Source organism: Hyperoodon ampullatus, assembly GCF_949752795.1.
Source record: "Hyperoodon ampullatus genome assembly, chromosome: X".
Classification (NCBI taxonomy): Eukaryota; Metazoa; Chordata; class Mammalia; order Artiodactyla; family Ziphiidae; genus Hyperoodon; species Hyperoodon ampullatus.
Window position 1 is genome coordinate 82,761,859 of NC_136913.1, and position 20,807 is coordinate 82,782,665.

Below are 20,807 nucleotides of genomic sequence, written 5' to 3' on the forward strand. Positions count from 1 at the left end.
GATTCTGCCATTGCAGTTTGAAAATATAGGTTTTATTGTTCAATTAACAATAATGCCAAACAGAAAATATCTGTATCTGGAAACACTAGATGTCGGATTTGCAACCTTCTGAAATATATAGGTTTTAATTTATTTCTGCAAAACCCTAATAAATTACCTACTTTAATTCCTAGATATTTTTACTGAATAAATTGATTCCCTACAAAAGTGAATGTAAATGTGCTACTAGCATAATTTCTACGACTAATTATCTCCAAAAATCTCCAGCAAATTCTCGTCCCCTGACTTTCTGAACCTTCTAACCCCTAATAATTTCTAAATGAGTGAACCTCCCATCTTGGGAACACCTGGTGTTATGAGCAGTGATGGCCAGAGAAGCAGAGTAATGGAAATGGGAAAAAAGAGAGAAAAAAAAAAAAAGCCCATATGTGTCCTACACCAAAACACAGTTGCTCCTGCAGGGCATAAGGCACTGAAAGTCAGGAGATGACAAGGAGGTAATATTTCTGTAGGATAAGGCTTTACATTTCTGTCTCTTTGTTTCTGCCAATAAAATGAAATTATGAAATTAACTACCATGTTCCCTACTACTATCCTAAGAGATCTTAACATTTGTAATACAAGCGCCTCAACTGTTTATCTCTAATGTTATTATAAAGACTCCCATAATAGACCTTTCTAATTGAATGGTGAGCAAGTGATCACTGATATCAGACTGCTAATAAATCTACCATGGATGAAAACAATAATGCTTTCTTATTTACTAAGATTTCAGCAGAATCTGTGCTAGAATCTGTAACAATTAATAGTTAAAACCCTTGCTGGGGGGAAGATATAGCCCAGATTGTCACAAATGGATTTGAAACCTGCTCAAAAGCAAACCAGCTAATTCCACACACAGCATTACTCCCACATTTTTAATCAGTTACTAATGAACATAACCAGAATGATTGAAAAGTCTGACTCTCCTCTTTTGACACTTGAAACGTTTCTGAGATATACATAAACAAGAAATTAAAAACAAAAAGAAAAAAACAGTGGCTCCAAAAACCCAGTCATTCACCCAAGAAACATTATTAGGTGCCCTGAGTTATTCAAGTAGTTCTCCTGTACTTTTATGTGGTAGGTTAGGTCTCTGTGGCATTCCCACTCCCAGAAGCCAAACCCCCAAACTCAGCAGTAGCCAAAGATCTTAAAAACTGCCTGGTATGCTCTAAAATCTAATTGACCTTGTTTAAATACAATCCTGACAAGAGATACAAAACAGTGTATTCATTTCCAAGGGCCGCTATAAAGAAAAGCACTATTAACTGGGTGGCTTAAAACCACAAAATCTCATTCCCTCACAGTTCTGGAGCCAGAAGTCTGAAATAAAGGTGTTGGCAGTGTCATTCTCCCTCTTCAGCCTCTATGAGTGGATCCTTCCTTGCTCCTTCCAACTTCTGGTGGCCCCAGGCTTTCCTTGGCTTGTGGTAGCATAATTCCAATCTCGGCGTTTGTCTTCACATGGCCACCTTCTTTGTGTCTGCATGTGTCCAATTACCCTCTTGTCAGGACCCCAGTCATCCATTATGACCTCATCTTAAGTTGATTACATCTGCAGAGACCTTATTTCCAAATAAAGTCACAGTCAAGTACAAGTCACGGGGATTAAGCTTGACATATCTTTTTTTTTTTCTGAGAGGGGAGGGTCACAATTCAACCCATAACACTGGGCAAAATGATGTCGGGATGCCCCCCTTCAGGTTCTATCTTTCCTTAACTTTTCTACTCAAACATCGAACAAGAAATCCAGTTACATTCTATATTATTAATTTTGATATATTTTTTTGTAAAATGCTGACTAAATGTGACACAGAGTAAATGCAAGCACAGAGATTCAATTTACTTATATTTTTTTTTAAATATCACTTTTTAACTATCTTCCAAATCCCACACTGGATAAATACACATCTCGAAACTAGAATCAAGTACACAGTTATTAAAGACCAAAAACCACAGATGTCACAGGCTCCATGTGGCCAATGCCTTTAAGCAGACAGCTGCTCCAATCTGTACCAACTGACACTTCCAGGTGGTGGACAAATGAAGCCCCAGGGAGGCTACATTGCTTCAATCTAGCCTCGGGATAACTTATATCACAGAAATCAACTTTTATTATTTTTTAAATATTTTCCCCCTTAGGTGATCTAGGTGATTCTCAATTGCTTTCCTTCTCCTTAAATTTGTCCTGGGGAAAAGTGAGTAGTACCTAACTTCTGTCATTTGGTGAGACTCGAATCTTTACGTGATGGATGAAATCACTGCCCCTACTGTGGGATGACAACCAGTCACAGTGGCAGGATTGTATAGGGGTGTCTTAAGGAAAGTATAATATCTAGGACAAGCTCTATTATGGGCTAGTGATAAACTCTTGTAAAAGAAAATGATGAATCGATTCAACACTGTCAGAAAAATACTTTTCTTAAAGCATTTTTGAAATGTTTTGCTGCTAGACCTGATTAACTTAAATGCAAAAACAAAATAAACAGATGGCAATGACATTTGCCATCCTATAGGGAGGAATGGTGTACCAGGTCCCTTGCATCTAAACCTTTCTGAGCCTTTTAACTCTCAAATCTAGGTATAAAGCTCCCTCAAACTCTGAGATGGATGAGGTTCCTTGGCAGGAGGAAGAAAGGGAGTCCTAGGCCAGCCAATAGCTTACCTGCCTTGCTGGTGTCAAAATTAAGGTGCCTTGCTGGTGTCCCCATGCTGACCTGTACTCTGGTTCTCACCCTATTTTTTGGGTATCAGATTGCAATAGGTGTCCTAGTTCCTATAACTAGATCTTGGTCTTCTGCCTATCTAAGTCTCTGCCTGGATTTCTATACCATTCCTCCAGGTCTAGAATTCTGACTGATCAATGAGTCCTGGCAGAACCTCGGCTCCATCCTAAATCCCAGTTCCTATTGCTGGATGAGTAACGTCTACTTGGGACTAATTTGCTGCTCTTTGTGTCTGTACTGTCTGTCAGACCCAAGTGGCAGACCTCCTTGGGTCTCATCTTATATTCTCATATCCCATATTCCTGTCCTGCCCTTCTAGTGATCAGTCAGGTATGGGTTCCAGTCAACCTTGGTCTGACCCATTCTAAACTCCAGTTATGAATTGGGATAATAGTTTGTTGAAAGTGATAACTCCAAATAAGCAATCAGTCAAAATATAAGCACCCTGTAGAAATAATAAGTATAGTCACATATTAACTTGCTTCAGAGATTAACTGGGATACTTTGACATTTTCCACTATTTCTTTTGTTGTGTATTTTGAAGGTTTGGGACTTCCATTTCCCCCTAGGTAACCTAGTTCCTTCTTTTTTTTTTTTAAATATAATTTAATTTATTTGTTACACAGCAGGTTCTTATAAGTCATCAATTTTATACACATCATTGTATACATATCAATCCCAATCGCCCAATTCATCACACCACCATCCCCACCCCCACCCCCCCGCCGCTTTCCCCCCTTGGTGTCCATACATTTATTCTCTACATCTGTGTCTCAATTTCTGCCCTGCAAGCCGGTTCATCTGTACCATTTTTCTAGGTTCCACATATATGCGTTAATATACGATATTTGTTTTTCTCTTTCTGACTTACTTCACTCTGTATGACAGTCTCTAGATCCATCCACATCTCAACAAATGACCCAATTTAGTTCCTTTTTATGGCTGAGTAATATTCCATTGTATATATGTACCACATCTTCTTTAACCTTTCATCTGTCAATGGGCATGTAGGTTGTTACCATAACCTAGCTATTGTAAATAGTGCCACAATGAACACAGGGGTGCATGTGTCTTTTTGAATTAGGGTTTTCTCTGGGTATATGCCCAGTACTGGGATTGCTAGATCATATGGTATTTCTATTTTTAGTTCTTTAAGGAACCTCCATACTGTCCTCCATAGTGGCTGTATCAATTTACATTCCCACCAACAGTGCAAGAGGGTTCCCTTTTTTCCACACCCTCTCCAGCATTTGTTGTTTGTAGATTTTCTGATAATGCCCATTCTAACTGGTGTAGGTGATACATCATTGTAGTTTTGATTTTCATTTCTCTAATAATGAGTGATGTTGAGCAGCTTTTCATGTGCTTCTTAGCCATCTGTATGTCTTCTTTGGAGAAATGTCTATTTAGGTCTTCTGCCCATTTTTGGATTGGGTTGTTTTCTTAATATTGAGCTGCATGAGCTGTTTATATATTTTGGAGACTAATCCATTGTCCGTTCATTTGTTTGCAAATACTTTCTCCCATTCTGAGGGTTGTATTTTCGTCTTGTTTATGGTTTCCTTTGCTGTGCAAAAGCTTTGAAGTTTCATTAGGTCCCATTTGTTTATTTTTGTTTTTATTTTCATTACTCTAGGAGGTGGATCAAAAAAGATCTTGCTGTGATTTATGTCAAAGAGTGTTCTTCCTATGTTTTCCTCTAAAAATTTTATAGTGCCCAGTCTTAATTTAGGTCTCTAACCCACTTTGAGTTTATTTTTGTGAATGATGTTAGGGAGTGTTCTACTTTCATTCTTTTCCATGTAGCTGTCCAGTTTTCCTAGCACCACTTATTGAAGACACTGTCTTTTCTCCATTGTATATCCTTGCTTCCTTTGTCATAGATTAGTTGACCATAAGGTGCATGGGTTTATCTCTGGGCTTTCTATCTTGTTCCATTGATCTATGTTTCTGTTTTTGTGCCACTACCATACTGTCTTGATTACTATAGCTTTGTAGTATAGTCTGAAGTCAGGGAGTCTGATTCCTCCAGCTCCGTTTTTTTCCCTCAAGACTAATTTGACTATTCGGGGTCTTTTGTGTCTCCATACAAATTGTAAGATATTTTTGTTCTAGTTCCTTAAAAAATGCCATTGGTAATTTGATAGGGATTGCATTGAATATATAGATTGCTTTGGGTATTTTAGTCATTTTCACAATATTGATTCTTTCAATCCAAGAACATGGTATATCTCTTCATCTGTTGGTATCATCTTTAATTTCTTTCTCAGTGCCTTAGTTTTCTGCATACAGGTCTTTTCTCTCCCTAGGTAGGTTTATTCCTAGGTATTTTATTCTTTTTGTTGCAATGGTAAATGGGAGTGTTTTGTTGTTTTACTTCTTCTTTTCCAACTTCTATTCCTTTTATTTCTTTTTCTTCTCTGATTGCTGAGGCTAGGACTTCCAAAACTATGTTGAATAATAGTGGTAAGAGTGGACATCCTTGTCTTGTCCTGATCTTAGAGGAATTGCTTTCATTTTTCACCATTGAGAATGATGTTTGCTGTGGGTTTGTCATATATGGCCTTTATTATGTTGAGGTAGGTTCCCTTTATGCCCACTTTCTGGAAAGTTTTTATAATAAATGAGTGTTGAATTTTGTCAAAAGCTTTTTCTGCACCTATTGAGATGATCATATGGTTTTTCTTCTTCAATTTGTTAATATGGTGTATCACATTGATTGATTTGTGTATATTGAAGAATCCTTGCATCCCTGGGATAAATCCCACTTGATCATGGTGTATGATTCTTTTAATGTGTTGTTGGATTCTGTTTGCTAGTATTTTGTTGTGGATATTTGCATCTATATTCATCAGTGATATTGTTCTGTAATTTTCTTTTTTTGTAGTATCTTTGTCTGGTTTTGGTATCAGGATGATGGTGGCCTCATAGAATCAGTTTGGGAGTGTTCCTTCCTCCACAATTTTTTGTAAGAGTTTGAGAAGGTTGGATGCTAGTTCTTCTCTAAATGTTTGACAGAATTCACCTGTGAAGCCATCTGTTCCTGGGCTTTTGTTTGTTGGAAGATTTTTAATCACAGTTTCAATTTCATTACTTGTGATTGGTCTGTTCATATTTTCTATTACTTCCTGGTTCAGTCTTGGAAGATTATACCTTTCTATAAATTTGTCCATTTCTTCCAGGTTCTCCATTTTATTGGCCTAGAGTTGCTTGTAGTAGTCTCTTTGGATGCTTTGTATTTCCGTGGTGTCTGTTGTAATTTCTCCTTTTTCATTTCTAATTTTATTGATTTGAGTCCTCTCCCTCTTTTTCTTAATGAGTCTGCCTAATGATTTTTCAATTTTGTTTATCTTCTCAAAGAACAAGCTTTTAGTTTTACTGATCTTTGCTATTGTTTCTTTGTTTCTATTTCACTAATTTCTGCTCTGACCTTTATGATTTCTTTCCTTCTGCTGACTTTGGATTTTGTTTGTTCTTCTTTCTCTAGTTCCTTTAGGTGTTAGATTAGATTGTTTATTTGAGATTTTTCTTGTTTCTTGCGGTAGGATCGTACAGCTATATACTTCCCTCTTAGAACTGCTTTTGCTGCATCCCTTACGTTTTGGACTGTGGTGTTTTCATTGTCATTTGTCTCTAGGTATCCTTTGATTTCCTCTTTAATTACTTCAGTGATCTTTTGGTTATTTAGTAACGTATTGTTTAGCCTCCATGTGTTTGTGTTTTTTTTACGTTTTTTTCCCTGTTATTCATTTCTAATCTCATAGCATTGTGGTCAGAAAAGATGCTTGATATGATTTTAATTTTCTTAAATTTACTGAGGCTTGATTTGTGACCCAATATATGATCTATCCTGCAGAATGTTCCATGCACACTTGAGAAGAATGTGTAATCTGTTGTTTTTGAATGGAATATCCTATAAATATCAAATAAATCTCTCTGGTCTATTGTGTCATTTAAAGCTTCTGTTTCCTTATTTATTTTCATTTTCGATGATCTGTCCATTGGTGTAGGTGAGGTGTTAAAGTCCCCCACTGTTATTGTGTTACTGTCGATTTCCTCTTTTATAGCTGTTAGCAATTGCCTTATGTATTAAAGTGCTCCTATGCTGGATGCATATATATTTATAATTGTTATATCTACTTGGATTGATCCCTTGATCATTATGTAGTGTCCTTCCTTGTCTCTTGTAACATTCTTTATTTTAAAGTTTATTTTACCTGATATGAGTTTTGCTACTCCAGCTTTCTTTTGATTTCCATTTGCATGGAATATCTTTTTCCAACCCCTCACTTTCAGTCTGAATGTGTCCCTAGGTCTGAAGTGGGTCTCTTGTAGACAGCATATATATAGGTCTTGTTTTTGTTTCCATTCAGCAAGCCTGTGTCTTTTGGTTGGTGCATTTAATCCATTCATGTTTAAGGTAATTATCGATATGTATGTTCCTATGACCATTTTTTTAATTGTTTTGGATTTGTTTTTGTAGGTCCTTTTCCTCTCTTGTGTTTCCCACTTAGAGAAGTCCCTTTAGCATTTGTTGTAGAGCTGGTTTGGTGGTGCTGAATTCTCTTAGCTTTTGCTTGTCTGTAAAGCTTTTGATTTCTCCATCAAACCTGAATGACATCCTTGCCGGGTAGTGTAATCTTGGTTGTATGTTCTTCCCTTTCATCACTTTAAGTATATCATGCTACTCCCTTCTGGCTTGTAGAGTTTGTGTTGAGAAATCAGCTGTTAACCTTATGGGAGTTCCCTTGTATGTTATTTGTTGTTTTTCCCTTGCTTCTTTCAATAATTTTTGTTTGTCTTTAATTTTTGCCAATTTGATTACTATGTGTCTCAGCGTGTTTCTCCTTGGGTTTATCTTGTATGGGACTCTCTGCACTTCCTGGACTTGGGTGGCTATTTCCTTTCCCATGTCAGGGAAGTTTTTGACTATAATCTCTTCAAACATTTTCTCGGGTCCTTTCTCTCTCTTGTCTCCATCTGAGACCCCTATAATGCAAAGGTTTTTGTGTTTAATGTTGTCCCAGGGGTCTCTTAGGCTGTCTTCATTTCTTTTCATTCTTTTTTCTTTACTCTGTTCCACAACAGTGAATTCCACCATTCTGTCTTCCAGGTCACTTATCTGTTCTTCTGCCTCAATTATTCTGTTATTGATTCCTTGTAGTGTAGTTTTCATTTCAGTTATTGTATTGTTCATCTCTGTTTGTTTGTTCTTTAATTCTTCTAGGTCTTTTTTAAACATTTCTTGCATCTTCTCAATCTTTGCCTCCATTCTTTTTCCGAGGTCCTGGATCATCTTCACTATCATTATTCTGAATTATTTTTCTGGAAGGTTGCCTATCTCCACTTCATTTAGTTGTTTTTCTGGGGTTTTATCTTGTTCCTTCATCTGGTACCTAGCCCTCTGCCTTTTCACCTTGTCTATCTTTCTGTGAATATGGTTTTTGTTCCACAGACTGCAGGATTGTATCTTCTTGCTTCTGCTCAGGGCATATTTTAATTGTTCTCTTTTGACCCTGCCATCCCACTTCCAGTAATCTATCCTGGAAAAAGGGCTTCAAACTCCAGAACTCCACAGTCCAGAGGCCTCTACTTCCTTCTTAATTCCTTATTTCTCCTTTTGTTTTTCTACCAATGGGTATAGGACCAAACCTGTGTCTATCTGTTTATTAGGACTCTTCATTTCAAAAATTGTTTCAAGTTTAAATCTTCATGCAGTTTCTCTGATTTTATACAGGGTTTCATACTGATGTTGGGAACTTTTTAAGTGTGATTATAGCTCTCACGCACATCAGATAAAGGAGCATTTGCTTAGTAAGAAACCCCCTGTTGTGGATTGAATTATGTCCATCCAAATGTCATATATTGAAGTCCTAACCACTGGTACCTCGGAATGTGACTATTTTTGGAAATAGGGCCTCTAAAGAGATAATTAAGGTTAATGAGGTCATAAGGATGGGGCCCTAATACAAATAAGATTGGTGTCCTTATAAGAAGAGGAAGAGACACCAGGGATGTGCACTCAGAGAAAAGGCCATGTGAGGACACAATGAGAAGATGGCCATTTGCCAGCCAAGGAGAGAAGCCTCAGGAGAATGAACCCTGCTGACCCTCGATCTTGGACTTCTCTCCTCCAGGACTGTGAGAAAGTAAAAATCTGTTGTTTAAGTCTCTCAGTTGGTGGGCTTTTGTTATGGAAGCCCTAGCACACTAACACACACTCTTTAAAGTCACAATCCTCAAATCAAGAACAAAGGGAAAAGAGGACGATCTTTGACACTTTGTAATATCTTGTTCTTGATATTTATTGCTTTCTTAGAAAGTAAGCCATGGGATTCTACAATTTGTGTTAAGAATAATATATTTTAACAATCTTTTTTCAACCACTAGTTATAGCTAGAATTTTTAGAAAGTTGATTAATAGTTAGGAAACCTGACTGTAATCTGTCTAGCCAATTTACCAGTCATGAGATCTTGTTCAGGTCATTTAACCTCTCTGAACCTTGCTTTATTTATCTAGATAAAGGAGATAACAAGTGCTGTCTTGATCACCACAAGAAATGTTGTGAGGATCAAAAGTGAATGTATTCTGAGGTTGCAAAGCTCTATAAAAACATAAGGTCTTTGTTTTAGTGAAGGGCAAGGATTGCTGAACATTTATAAAGGAGCCTTTTTGTCCCCCCAATTTCACCTAATGTTGAAGAATAACTATAAGGTAATGTACTGTATACCCAACAAAAACTGCAGGGGAGAAAAGACCTAAGAAGTACATAGTCTTGATATACTTTGGTAATTAAAAGTACCAACTTTGGAGGAGGGGGAGGGATAAACTAGGAGTTGGGGATTAGCAGATACAAACTACTGTATATAAAATAGATTAACAACAAGGTTCTACTGTATAGCACAGGGAACTATATTCAATATCTTGTAATACACTATAACTGAAAAAATCTGAAAAAGTATATATATATATATATATATATATATATATATATATATATATATATGAATCAGTTTACTATACAAAGGAAACTAATACAACATTGTAAATCAACTATACTTCAAGAAAAAAATAAAAATAAAAGTAACAGTTTTGACCCAGAAATACTTGAGTTTAAGCTCTGCTCTGCCACTTTCTTTCTGACTAATGTGATTCTTCCAACCTTAGTTTCCTCATCTATAAAATGAAGAAAATAATGTTTACCTCATAGGTTATTTACCACAGTAGCTGAGATTTAAAAAAATGAATGTAAAGGATGTAATAAAATATTAGTAAAATATATGGTAAGCACTGAATAAATGTTTTTATCATTATTGCTGATAATATTGTTATTGTCACTAAAAGCCTAGCACTATATTTTAACACCCTGAACCCTCACAGATAAGTCTTGCAGAATAACTACAGAAACGCAAAACCTAGAAAGTGATCACAGAAAGGAAGCAGGTTCAAAAGGAAAAAACACACGTGGTTTTCATTTTCCTGAATGACAAGCCAAAGTTTGAGTTGACAGTGTCAAGCCAAATTGAATGACACAACCCAAATTTGGATTCTACATGGGTGAGGCCAGGTGGCCAGGCATAGACTGGAGTGAATCTGATCAGATGGTCACAGGCCAGCATTTAAGCATTGAGGTTCAAACTGGGTTTAAATAAGGAAACAGCAGAATTGAGGCCAGGAGATGAGGAATAGGAGAACAGATGGGGTGGTTCACACAAAAGCATAGCTGGGGTAGGACACAGCAGTTGCCTGTCTGATGGCCTGCTCTCTGTGCTGATTCAAGCGTCCTTGTGAGTTCCAGTGATTAAGGACTAGCAGGTGTGCACAGTATCTGTGAACGAGGCAGTGACCTCCAGGTAATGGTGACTACAGAAAGGTTCTTGATCAACAAGAATTCCTACGAGTTCTAAAAGTCCCCTTAGCTATTTTTCCATGTGTATGTGAGCCTGAAAAATTATCTTGTAGATGTCTAGGTACTGTGTTAATCAGACAAAGTGATAGGAACTGGCCTGAGGTTCTAGACTTTCCTCATTTTGACCTTGGTATATGATATCTATGCTAACTGTACCCATCATGCAGGTTACAGATATTCTTTTCTGTTTATGTTAGGATTGGCTAGGGGAGAGGATATGCTGGAAAGGAAAAAAAGAAGCCTTGATGAAAATAACGAGTAACATATAGAGTGTTTATCATATGTTGTTCTAAATGTTTTACACATGATTATCTCATTCAGTCCTCCCAACATCCCTGTGAGGTAGGTATTGTTTATTGTCCTTATTTTCCAGATGGTAACCCAAGGCATGGTGGAGCTAAGTGACTAGTGAATTCAGAATTCATAACTAACCAGTTGATCCCCAATTTCCCTAGCATCTAGTAAGTGCCTCAATTAATGTTTCTCCAATGGATGAATAAATAAATGTTGAGTGTTAGAAAAGGTTGTAGTTGTATGTATACACACTGATTGCCTTAGTTTGCAAGTACACTGGCTGTAAAGAAAACGTTTTCTATGGTTCTTATACCTACCACTTTCTCCCCTACAGTCAGTGCTTGCAGATCATTGGTACTGATGATGGAAATAAGAATTGGATTTGATGTCTAACAGAAAATTAAACCTACCATGTCCACAGCAGCAATCTTTATTTTATTCCCCAAACCTGCTCTACCTTCAGTCTTTCTGATCTCAATTAACCCTGTTGACTTTATCTTCAAAATATTTCCAAATCTGACCATTTCTCACTACTCTCCCTCCCACTGCCAGTGATCTCCTGACGACCCTGCTTCTGTCCTGGCCTCTTTTCAGCAGCCATTATTATTTCATTAATAATTTAAGTCAGATCATGTCATTGCCCTGTTTACCTCAATGGCTCCCATCTCACTATGAGTAAAAGACAAGGGCCTTACAAATGGCCTCCAAGGGTCTACAGGACTATCTCTCTGACCGCATCCTCTGAATGCCTATCCCGCCCATGCTCACTCCCCTCCAGCCACACTGGACTCTGCAATGCTTCTCTAACTAACTCATGAGGAATTCTCTCCACATAAGGGCTACATCTCTGCCTGAAATTTTTCTTCCATCATACCTGTATGGCTCACTCCTCACCTCCTCTAAGTCTTTTCTTGTATGTCAGCTCAATTCAATATATCCTGACCACCCTATTTACACTCTCACCCTCTATATATCTGAAAAAAAACCCACTAACATGCTAATTCAAAAAGATACATGCACCCCAATGTTCATAGCAGCACTATTTATAATAGCCAGGACATGGACGCAACCTAAATGCCCATCAACAGATGAATGGATAAAGAAGATGTGGTATATATATACAATGGAATATTACTCAGCCATAAAAAAAGAATGAAATTTTGCTATTGGCAGAAACATGGATGGACTTGGAGGGCATTTTGCTAAGTGAAATAAGTCAGACAGAGAAAGATAAATACTATATGATATCACTTATATGTGGAATCTAAAAAATAGTAAATATAACATAAAAGAAGCAGACTCACAGATGTAGAGAACAAACTAGTGGCTACCAGTGGTGTGGGGGCCACAATATAAGGGTGAGGGAGTGGGAGGTACAAACTATTGGGTGTAAGATAGGCTACAAGAATGTATTATACAACACAGGGAATATAACCAATATTTTGTAATAACTGCAAATGGAAAATAACATTTAAAATTGTATAAAAATTAAAAACTTAAAGTAAAAAAATAACAAAAATTAAATAAAATAAAATCTCACCCTCACCCTTGTACTTCAGATCCCTTAGCCTGATTTATTTATTTTTTCTAATACTCTTAGCTGTAGAACATATAATAAAGTACACTAATACATTCTGTTTACTGTCTCCCTCCACTAGAATGTTAACTCCATAATGGCAAGTATTTTTATCTGGTTTGTACACTGATGTATCCAAAGCACCTAGGATGGAGCCAGGCACCAAGTTAGCAGTCAATTAATATATGTTTATGGAATTAGATAGGAGATTCTCATGTGCAATATTGATGAACAGGCCTCAAGTTAAAGAAAATCTATGTGATTGCATTTAAAGCAATATTTCAAGATAATTCAACTCACGATAAGCTGTTTAAGCAGGTAAAACTCACCCCCGAACCCCCTAGTATAGCGTATATTCTAACTGTACTGGTATATTCTAATTATATTCAATAAGCACAAATGCATATATGTGGAGTCTAGAAGAATGGTACAGATGAACCGGTTTGCAAGGCATAAATAGAGACACAGATGTAGAGAACAAACATATGGACACCAAGGGGGGAGGGGGGGTGGGATGAACTGGGAGATTGGGATTGACATATATACACTAATATGCATAAAACAGATAACTAATAAAACCTGTTGTATAAAAATTAATTAATTAATTAAATTTAATTTTTTAAAAAAAGACAAAGCAGACTCACCATCCAGAGCAAACTGTAAATCAGCACACAAAAAAAGTCAACATAAAATAGTACTTCTAAAAGTCTGCCCTGCAAAGGAGCAAATGAAAATGGACTGTCCCAAATGTTAACAACAAAACTGATACATTCATGAAAACCAACACATTTGCTAAACTCATAAAAACATTCTTTCACTTTGAGATTTTGTGTTTATTTTTTCATTGTCGGTAAAAAAATAAAAAACTGGATCATATCCTTCAATAGGTGAAAGGATAAATAAACTGTGGTACATCCAGACAATGGAATATTTTTCAGCATTAAAAAGAAATGAGCTATCAAACCATGAAAAGACATGGAGCAAACTAAATGCATGTTGCTAAGTGAAAGAGGCCATTCTGAAAAGACTACATATTGTATGACTGCATCTCTAAGACATTCTGCAAAATACAAAACTATGGAAACAGTAAAAAAAAAACCAGTGGTTGCCAGGGATTAGGGGGAAGGGATGAATAGAAGGAGCACAGAGGATTTTTAAGGTGGTGAAAATACTCTGTGTGATACTACAATGGTGGCTACATGTGATTGTACACTTGTCCAAACCCATAGAATGTATAATAACACCAAGAGTGAACCCTAATGTAAACTGTGGACTTTGGGTGATAACAACATGTCAATGTAGGTTCATCAATTGTAACAAATGTGGGGGAGTATATGGGAAATGTCTGTACTTTCTCCTCAATTTTGCTATGAACCTAAAACAGCACTAAAAAAATTAAAGTCTGATTTAAAAAAATGAGAAGCTAAAAGACATAATATGTTCCATAAATTTCCATTTGCCATGAGTTTTAAAAATACCATTTATTATTACCGAAGTAGTATATATGCATTGTAGAAAATTAGAAAATGCAAGTTAGCAAAAACTTAAAACTAAGTCTTCACATTGCCAACTCCAGAGATCCCCTATGTTAACTCTAGTGCATATGGTTCTTAACTTTCTTTAAGTGTGTATATATACAATACATGGGCTTATATATTTTTTATCAAAACAACATTACTGTATACTGTTTAACACCTGCTTTTCATAAGTCAATGATCTTCATCTTTCCATTTCATTAAGATTTCATCTCATCTAATACCCAAGCTACATTGAAATCCCCCCACCCCACCAAGTGAATGAAGAATAGCATTTCTAGGTAGTTTTTCAAGACCAGTATCCAGTCCAGGACAATATACTGAAAAATCACTTTTAAAGTAATAGTAACCCAAACTTCTTTAATTGTATTATTTTATTATTAAAGAAATGCAAATCAAAACTACAATGAGATATCACCTCGTACAGATCAGAATGGTCATCATTAAAAAGTCTACAAATAATAAATGCTGGAGAGGGTGTGGAGAAAAAGGGACCCTCCTACACTGTTGATGAGAATGTAAATTGGTATAGCCACTATGAAGAACAGTATGGAGGTTCCTTAAAAAAACTAAAAATAGAGTTACCATATGATCCAGCAATCCCACTCCTGGGCATATATCTAGACAAAACTCTAAACCAAAAAGATACATGCGCCCCAATGTTCACAGCATCACTAATTACAATAGCCAAGACATGGAAACAACCTAAATGTCCGCTGACAGAGGAATGGATAAAGAAGATGTGGTACACATATACAATGGAATACTACTCAATCATAAAAAAAGAATGAAATAATACCTTTTGCAGCAACATGAATGGACCTAGAGATTATCATGCTAAGTGAAGTAAATCAGACAAAGACAAATATCATATGATATCACTTATATACTGAATCTAAAATATGATGCAAATGAATTTATCTACAAAACAGAAATAGACTCACAGACACAGAAAACAAACTTATGATTACCAAAGGGGAAGGGGGGGGAAGGGATAAATTAGTAGTTTGGGATTAACATATGCACACTACTATATATAAAATAGATAATCAACAAGGTTCTACTGTATAGCACAGGGGACTATATTCAATATCTTGTAATAACCTATAATGGAAAAGAATCCGAAAAAGGGTAGATAGATGATAGATAGATAGATAGATAGATAGATGATAGCACTTTGCTGTACACCTGAAACTAACACAACATTGTAAATCAACTATACTTCAATTTTTTTTAAAAAGGAAAAAAAATATTTCAAACTATGGAAACACTCACCTGAAAATATTTATTTTTATTACATTTGTCTGAGTGTGATTTAAACTTTGTTCAGTATAAACTCATCAGTGATTTGTTGAATAAAATTGTAGAATACATATTAAAATGTATAAGATATTCAAATATAAAAATGGGAGAAAACTCATTTAATTATAAGAAACGCTTTAGCTCATTGGAACTGTTCAAAATATACACAGTACCTTGAGACAACTCATTTTGGCTGAGTTTTTATTAGTGTGGTTATTACTCATCTGAAACTGATTTTTTTAATTGGCTTTTCTCTTCTTACTATATAATAAACTGCTCATACTCTGTGGCATTTTATTAAGCTTTTTTAGTCAAAAAATGAATCTTACTTCTGTTACTCTTAGTGACAACAAAGGGTTATGTGATAAAATGACAAAGACCCTAGAACTGATGGAAAATATAAATCACTTGTATTCAACAAATTTTTTTCGTCAGTATCCTTTAAATTTGAATATATATTTTCCTTATAAACAATTAATGGTAGTCTTACCATGGTGATTTTCTAAATGAATCCTCTTTCTGAATATAAAGTACAAGCACATAACATTTTTAAACTTAATAAATCCATCCATCTGTACAGGCTCTAATGTGTCCTTGTGTGTTTGAGATTTGAGCATTATGTGAAGATAACTGAAAACTCTCATTCAGCATAATGTTTTTAAAAATTCTGGAAATATGGTCTTGACATCTTTGTCAAACTAGAGGCATATCCCCAAAGATAAAAGTAACATGTGGTCAGTTTAAAGTGTTATTTACTGGAAAAGAGTCTGGCAATTTCTTATAAAACTAAAAATGTGACTATCATACAACTCAGCAATCACATCCCTTGGCATTTATCCCACAAAACTGAAAACCTATTTTTACACATAAAGCCTGTACATGAATGTTCATAGCTTAATTCATAATCATCAAAAAGTGGAAGCCACCCAAATGTGCTCCACTGGGTGACTGTATAAACAAACTTTGGTTTCTCCATACAATGGAATACTATCAGCAATAAAAAGAAACAAACTACTGATACACAAAACAACCTGAATGAATCTCCAGAGAATCATACTGAGTGAAAATAGTCAATCCTAAAAGGCTATGTACTATAGGATTCCCTTTGTACAATATTCTTGAAGTGACAAAATTATACTGATGGGAAGCAGACTAGTGGTTGCTAGGATTTAGGGACAGGGCACAGTATGGAGAAAGTAGGAATTGTTACAAACAGGAGAGATTCATGTGGCAATGGAACAGTTTTATATCTTGTCTGTGATAGTGAATACAGGAACCTATCCATGGGATACAACTGTGTAGAAATAATACACACACACAAATGAGTAAAAGTGAAACTGGGGAAATCTGAATAATATCAATGGATTGTATCATGCCAAAATCCTGATTGTGATATTTTACTATAGTTTTACAAGATGTTACTATTCTACCAACTGAGTAAAGTATACATGAGCTCTCTCTGTATTACTTCTTACAACCCCATGTGAATCTACAGTTATCTCAAAATATTCACAAGTGAATATTTACAACAAACTTTTTTCCACAACTGAAAAAACAAAAACAAAACAAAAGAAGAAGAAAAAAACGTTTCATTTATTGTCTCATGAATTTGCTTTAAACAAGCTTTTGGGGGAGACTAGAAGTCACCATTACATGCTGTATGAATAACTATATTCATTCCCTCAACCTCAAAGAATACATGAAAGTGAAAAGAATTTTTTTTTAATGACAAGAATAAAGTCAACGTTGATTTTATTTTTTTATCTTCTTTAGGGATATTGGGAAAAAGAAAGTTACTTGGCTATACATTCTTTGAAATACAATTATTCAACTTACTCTTTTCACATGAATATTGCTTAGGTAGTCAGAGCTGGACCCACTTAGGGCCTGTGAACCAAGGGGAAATCAGAGTAGAGGTAATTGGTCTCAATTAATGTTGATTGAGGGAGAAATAAAATAGCACCCTCCCCTGGATGATCCTGCAAGGGTCAAAGAACATTCTGGGAAAAGAAGCAAAGAACATGAGCAAGAAGCAAAGAACATGAGCAAGAAGCAAAGAACATGAGCAAAGAACATTCTGGGAAAAGAAGAGTTCAGGCAGGCATGTCAGGAGGATCACTGGGCAGGCCCACCTCCTGGTCTTTACTTCTTCTGGAAAGTTGTGTCTCATAAGCTCACTATATCAGACACATCCAGCTTAGATCAGTTCTCCTTCAACCAGTCATGCTTGGCTCTGCTTCCAGATCTTTACTTTGCCTAGAGTTTCTGTTCTCATTCCCCTTGCCTCCACCCTCATAGAAACCTGAAGTGGAGACAGATTATTTCTTCTAGAAGTTTCTGTGCTCATACTATCATTTTATTAGAAATTCAGGGAAACAAGCTTACCTCAGATCTTTTTCAACCAACAATGTTGCAAACCGCTCCCAGATATTTACTTTTCCCATAATATTCTGTCCTTTTCCCAGCCCCAATACAGAAACCTTCCGTGAAGTGAGCTATTTAATTCATCATTATCTAATCATGTTCTGAGCTGACCCAATGACCTTTACTTCTTCCAAGTAGCTTTGCCTTTATCTCCTCACCCACTGTCACAGAAATCTCACTGGAGGAACTTAGTTGATTCAACCAATCACATTCTGTCTCCACCTTCTGACCTTTACATTTTCAGGAAACATCTGTCCTCATACCCTTACTGTATCAGGAACACCCAGGGTAGCAAGCTTACTTTAGTTTTCCTTCAAATAATGTTTGGATCTGCTCCCAGACCTTTACTTCTTCCAGAAAGTTCTGTTTTTACCTCCCTCCTCACAAACTCACCCTTACAAAACCCCAGAGGAGGGATTTTAGTTCATTTCTCCTTCAACCAATCACTTGACTATACCTCCTGACCTTGATTTCTTCCAGAAAGCTCTGTTCTCATAACTTCACAATATCAGCAACCCCCAGGGGAAGGACTTTAGTTCAGTTCTCCTTCCATTAATCATGTTCTGACCCCCTCTTGTACTTTCATTTTCCCTAGAATATTCCCATCCTCATTCTCTCCACACTGGAAGTTTCTGTGAGGATAGGTGAATGAAGGTATAACAGTCTAGGAAAAGTACAAATCTGGTATGGTGTGTGAACATGATTGCTTGAAGGAGAATTGAAATAAGTTCCCACTTCTTGGGGTTTTTTGAATATGTCTGGGGTGGGCAGGGATTGAAGCAGAACTTTCTGGAAGGATTAAAGGTCAGGAGGAAGTCTCAGAATGTAACTGGAAGAGGGAGGACTGAAGAAGTCCCCACTCCTGGGGTTTCTTTTAGATTGGTTAACATAAGAACTGAACACTCTAGGTCAAGTAAAGCTCTGGGGAGCAGAACATGATTGGTTGAGGGAGAACTGAACTAGGATTTCTACCCAGGGTGTTTCTGATATAGTGATGGTATGAGGATGAAATTTATGATGTCAGAATGTGACTGATGGAAGGAGTACTGAACTATGTTTCCTCCCATGGGACTTTTGAAAGGGTCTATATTGGGGTGAAGAGTAATCAGAGAACTTGCTGGAAGAAAGACTCGCTCAGAATGTGATTTAATGGAAAAGAACTGAATAAGCCCACACCCCTGGGTATTTCTGTGAGGATAGATTTGAGAACAGAAGATCCTGGCAAAAGTGATTGTCTTGGAGCAGGTCTGAACGATTTGGGTTGAAGGAAAATGGAACTAAGAACCTTCCTCTAGATGTTCCTGATATAGTGCCATTATGATCACAGAACTTTCTAGAAGAAGGAAATGCAAGGAGTTGGGTCAGAATGTGATTAGTTGAAAGACAACTGAACTAAGTTCCCTCCTCTGGGGGTTCTCTTAGGGTTTTTTGTGTGTCTGTGTGTGTAGGGGGGAGGAAGGTGTATAATGACAGAACTCTCTTAAAGAAGTAAAGTCAGGGGTGGGCTGGGTACACAATTGGATGAGGAAGAACTGAGTAAATCCATTCTTTTGGGAGTGTTCTATGAGGGTTGGGGGATAAGAACACAACTTTCTTGAAAAGAGCTATGTAATAGAAGACAGAGCCAATTAGAAATCATCACTACAAGGGGACAAACTTATTATTATATATGATAATGAGCTTCAAAGTTATAAATAGATTGGGGGACCAACTCCTTTAAATTTGTGAATTTTCTTGGTCTATTGTTTCAAAGTTGGCTCCCTTTGTTGACTTCTGATTTTAAACTGTATTATGGGACCAGTTTCAATATACTTTCTTGCTCCTCTGCTTCACTTTTCTGTCTTTATAGTTTTAAAATATTGACTATGTACATTAAGCCTCCACGATAAAGTACATGGCGTTCAGACTCTTCTTAAACTAGACAGTCAAGTGATTTATGGAGGCCATGTCCAAGAAGGTGTTCTTGCAGGGATGGAAATGGAAATAGGGCAGTAAAAGAAAAAATGGGAATGGAACTAGGTTTAGGGGAAGGATTCAGTTTGGGTTTGGACAAAGAAACTGTCAAAAAAAAAAAAAAACAAAGCTCAAAATCAAAACCACAATGAGGTATCACCTCACACTGGTCACAATGGTCATAATTTAAAAGTCTACAAATAATAAATGCTGGAGAGGGTGTGGTGAAATGGAACCCTCCTATACTATTGGTGGGAATGTATTTAAATTGGTGCAGTCACTATGGAAAACAGTATGCAGGTTCTTTAAAAAACTAAAAATAGAGTTACCATATGATCCAGTAATCCCACTCCTGGATATATATCCAGAGAGAACTCTAATTTGAAAAGATACATGTACCCCAATGTTCATAGAAGCATTATTTACACTAGCCAAGACATGGAAGCAACCTAAATGTCCATGGAGAGATGAATGGATAAAGAAGATGTGGTATACATATACAGTGGAATATTACCCAGCCATAAAAAAGTATGAAATAATGCCATTTCCAGCAACATGGATGGACCTGGAGATTATCATACTAAGTGAAGTAAGTCAGATGGAGAAAGACGAATACCATATGATATCATATGTGGAATCTAAAATGTGATACAGGGACTTCCCTGATAGCACAGCGGTTAAGAATCTGCCTGCAAGGGGCTTCCCTGGTGGTTCAGTGGTTGAGAGTCCACCTGCCGATGCAGGGGACATGGGTTCATGCCCTGGTCCGGGAGGATCCCACATGCCACAGAGCGGCTAGGCCCGTGAGCCATGGCTGCTGAGCCTGCGCATCCGGAGCCTGTGCTCCACAATGGGAGAGGCCACAACAGTGAGAGGCCCACGTACTACAAAAAAAAAAAAAAAAAAAAAAGAATCTGCCTGCCAATACAGGGGACACAGGTTCAATCCCTGGTCCAGGAAGATCCCACATGCCACGGAGTAACTAAGCCCGTGGGCTGCAACTACTGAGCCTGCACTCTAGAGCCCTTGAGCCACAACTACTGAG